Raw genomic sequence first — 5000 nt, forward strand, 5'->3', positions numbered from 1 at the left:
TTTCTGGTTTCTCCACGCTCGCCAAGTTGGTTGTTCCAACTTACTGACCAAGCGTTGAAGTCCCCCCGATAACGAATTTGTGGATACCGGTTACGGCCATTACCGTGTTATCCAACATGTTCTGGAACTCTTCCATACTAAATCTAGGTGGCGCGTAAACGCTAACCACTCGCATATCACCTATGTCAACTATCATTAAACCCTTCAGAGCCTTACTGACTACCTTAACTGGTAAGTCCGCGTTAACCACTACCGCTGCTGTGTTATCGTCATTGCGTAACACTTTGACGTTGGTTGTTGCCAGATACGGATCTGCAATCAACACTATATCCGCAGATTCTTCCCTAATCGTTTGCCACATTAATTGAAATGCAGCATAACTATGATTCTGGTTATGTTGTAGCAACCTAACCATTATTATCTAATCGTTCGCCTTCGGGGACACATATAACTGCCCGTTGCGTGAGGGTTCTGTGACCTCGTACCGCAATCCAAACACTTGACAGAGTTGGTACAAGCTTGCTTCTTGTGTCCACTCAAACCGCATTTCCAGCACAGATTACTTCTGTCTGGTTCCCTACAATGATAGCTCGTATGGCCTACCTTCCAACACTTATAGCATTTCTGCTCTTCCATAACCTCGCGGATATGGCATATCGACCAACCAACTTTCAGCTTTCCCAAATTCAGGAAGCTTTGAAAGTCTGGCAGCGATACGTTGATCCGTGCCCACTGCGTACCGGCCGCGCGGCCTTTCTTCATTTTGATACGATCTATTTCTATCTCGATGTTGAGCTGTGCTTTGACAGACTCCGCAACCTCCTCTGGGGTGGTGGATTTCATCGAGATGCATGATCTCAATCATTTTAGAAGGAGCTAGCGTTCTCACTGACGCCTTGCCCTTCACCGCTTCCTTAACCTTTGGGGCAATTGCACTAGCAGAACTACCCTGCTTAAGTTCTAGCAACATGCCTCCATTCTGGGCCCGTCGGACCTTAGAGATTGTCTCTCCAACCGATTTAAGAGCATCGGACTGCTTCATTTCCTTGAGCAACTTCGCCAGCTCCTCGGAAGTGCAGTCCGATATCAGCAGAGCCTCAGGCCGCTTCCTGGGCTTATTCTGCTTCTTCTTGCTCTTCTTCTTCTTCCTCTTATTAATTCTACCCTCATTAATATTCGGTCCGTTTCTCGGACTTGGAATATTTTCCACCGCTTCCCTAACAGGGGTCAACCTCGATGGTTGTTGTTGTTGTTGTTGCAATCTTTGCAACCCACTTGACCAGGCTGTTGGTCATCAGCCACTGGTCTTCTGCCTTTTCGCGTTTGCGGCCCGAATTCATCGTTACCGTCAAACGACGTTTGCGTTTGACGGTCGAGGACCTGCTGCATGCGATTTACGGCTCTGTACCTTCGAAATTCGGACATTACCTCATCGAGGAAGTCCATCATTACCGTAACTAGCGTAAAATGGGAAGACTCATCATCGAGTTTACTTATCCCAAAACGCATAGCCTCCATCCGATCTTGAAGATCCATGAACGCTTGGTCCGGATCTTTCTTGTCAACCCCTTGGTCTTTTGACCTTCTTAGTTTTCGTGTTACTCATTCTATTGGGCTCAAACTCAGGCCCGCTATCCGCGTCTGTTTATGCAGTCTCCTATTTGGTTCCGTGGGTGGCTATGAAACAGGGAGCTCCATCGCGAGGGTTGGCCCGCGCCCTTATGAGACGACGGGCTCAGTGCCGAACCGGAGCAAAGTGGGGCTGAACCCACCCACACCTGCATTTGCCATAGAGCGTATCGTATGGCGACAGTCTTGGAGCGCTACCTAAGACTTGCTAAGTTTTAATAGAGCGGTGACAGAATCCCCTTAGCCTCTCCCCCGTTTCAAGCAGGTTTCACCCTGCTTTACTAAGGGTTCGGCGGGTTCATCCGCCAGCCCGTGTACATCCTAATTATTCCATAAACCGTACCCTAGTCTAATCCGCGCAGAGGTATTATCCTCTCGAGTTCAGTATCCCGCTTGACAGAATGTAGGGTGTGGCGACTTAACACCACACCCTCCCCTGCGACGTTGTCATGCTCAACGCCGTCTTCACTGCCACTGTTAGCTCGGGGCCTCGTCAACTTAATGACGGGCTCCCTACCCCGCCCGGCACCGCGTGGAGGTGGTGGTCGGACTTTGCCGGGCGCATTTGGCTACCTTTTTTTATTTTTTTTTTTTTTTGTTATCGAAGGGGAAATCTTGCATAAGACACCTGGGTGATCAACCCCGGTAGTGTGAGATTCTTACTCACTAAAACCCCTCCGTGCTCTTCAACCGGCCCCGAGTGGATCACCCGTTAGGTATCGACGTCACTCGGGCGGTGGATGTCCATCATCCCAGGCAACGAATGGCTTCCAACAGTGGTGATTAGCCACTGTCTAGCCCTCGGCGATGAAGCTACGATGAACTACGATGAATTCTTGTCGTTACTCGTCGTCACTGTCGCTGCTCTGCAAGGCCAACTGGATGTTGGCGAGCAAAGCACGTCGTTCGCCTCGTTCGATGACGTGTCTTCGATGTTGTTGTCGAATCATAATCGCCCGTACTGCTTGATGAACCATGCTCCAGTTATATCTGTTAGCAGACATAACTCCGATGATGTTCTCCGGCGTTAACTCCTCGTCGACTTGATGCTGAAGTCTGATGATTAATTCACGATGACGTACACAATGGAATATCGTGTGTTCGGCGTCCTCAGGTTCCTCGCACGCATCACATAGCGGCGAACCCGTTAACTGCATCCGATGAAGCTGGTAGGCGTAGAAGCCATGGCTGGAAAGAAACTGAGAAAGAAAGAAATCTACACCACCAAATCTTCTACTTATCCATCTGTTGACGTCGGGTATGAGACGGTATGTCCACCGACCGTGAACACTCTCATCCCATTCTCGTTGCCATCGTTCCATAGTTGTGACACGTTCCATGTTACGTGCAACCGATCCGGCGATGTTCTCTGCTCGTCTCCGATGAAAAGTCCTGGAGTCCTCGTCCAGGAGGAGATGAAGCGGGATCATTCCCGCAAGCACGCAGACTGCATCATGAGAAGTTGTCCTGAAAGAAGAGATAACTCGCTGGACTACTGGCCGGTAAAACCGTCGTAGCCATTGTCTACGGTTAGCAAATCTAAGGGTATGACACCAAATGGGCGAGGCATACCGGACCTTCGCCACAACAGTAAGAGCAATTGCTCGCCTAGCATTACTACTCGGACCTGCCTTATTAGGCATCATCCTTACCAAGGTGGTCCATAGCTTCGTCGCTCTCTCCACCGCATACCTGATGTGTGAAGTGTAATCGAGGCGGTCATCTAGGACCATCCCCAAGTACTTTAAGCTGCGCGACGAATGTACTACGTGATCACCTACCCTGATAGCCCCATGCTGTATCCTCTGATGGGAACTGACCATAATAAACTCGGTCTTAGTCGGGGCTATCTTTAATCCGTTGTCGGTCATCCATCGGTCGATGATGCGAATCTGACTGGAAACGAGAATTTCAATATCATCAACACAATTACCTTCCACCAACAGTACTATATCGTCTGCATAGCCGATAATCCGTGCACCTTCCACCATTGCAACTCGTAGGACTCCGTCGTACATGAGGTTCCATAACGTTGGGCCAAGTACCGAGCCTTGAGGTACACCCGATGTGACTGCAATCTCTGCCGGTCCATCTGTGGTATCATACATCAGCACACGATTCCTAAAATAATCACCAATGATATCATAAAGATATTTAGGAGTGTTAATTCTCTGTAAAGCATTTGCAATCGCCAACCATGAAGCACTGTTAAAAGCATTAGTAACATCTAATGTAACAACCGCACAATACCGTCCACTGTATCTGTTTCTACTTCTAGCTACCGAAACAATGTCCACTACCCGTTGAATCGCATCAACTGTAGATCGACGACTTCTGAAACCAAATTGGTCGTCAGACAGTCCGTTGACCTCCTCGATGTGTGCATTTAGCCGTTGCACTATGATGCGTTCTAAACCTTTACCTGCCCCGTCTAGTAGACAATGGGCGAACTGAACCCGGTTCCCCTGGTGGTTTGTTCGGCTTCGGTATTAACACCAACCTCTGCCTTTTCCACTCATCGGGGAACTTCGCGTTCTCTAAACAGCCTTGGTAAACCCTGCAGAATGCATCGGTTGCAGTCAACATACCAACTTTCAGCGCCTCATTCGGGATACCATCTGGTCCCGGCGCCTTCTTGTTGGGTAGTCTCCTGGCAACCGCAAGAATCTCATCATTAGTTACCCTTTCAAACTCTCGTGGCTGATCGATACGATATTCAGGCCACACCGTGTTTGGGTGAGTAGGAAAAGCTCGCTCACCACTTCCCTAAACTCGTCCAATGTCATGGTTCGGGGTCCAATCGAACCCTCGGCCACTTTCTTGAACGTATGATATACAATACCAAATGATGCGTTGTTCGCTGTTCCCAGGAACTCTTTCCACTTCCTCTGTCGGGTATGCTTGATCAATCGCTTGAGGGCATTCCGTGCCACCTTGAACTCGTCCCTAAAAGTAGAATAGAGATCAGTATTAAAAGCTCTTTGCGCTAATCGATCGCGGTGTTTGCACTCTTTGCGAAGTGCCTCAATCTCTAACGTCCACCAAAATGCACTCTTGTTAGAGTGTACCTCTTACGTTTAGTCATCGTCGCATTACACGCCGTGACAAGTATACGCATTAAGTCTTCGCTTGTTGTGACCTCAGTCTCAAAAGCGGCTTGCATCATAACTTCAAATATATCTTTGCTAAAATACTTGATGCTCCATCCCGTTATGGGTCGGGACAGATTACGCACGCTTTGCGTCTCAAGATCTATTCGTATTGCACGATGATCAGAGTTCATATAGCTAGATAACACCTCCCACTTAAATGATCTTGCTACGGTTCGGCTCGCAAAAGTAAGATCAACTACTGACGTGCGCCCTGGTCCA

This window comes from Anopheles arabiensis, assembly GCF_016920715.1.
Source record: "Anopheles arabiensis isolate DONGOLA chromosome X unlocalized genomic scaffold, AaraD3 X_pericentromeric_contig0003, whole genome shotgun sequence".
Lineage (NCBI taxonomy): Eukaryota > Metazoa > Arthropoda > Insecta > Diptera > Culicidae > Anopheles > Anopheles arabiensis.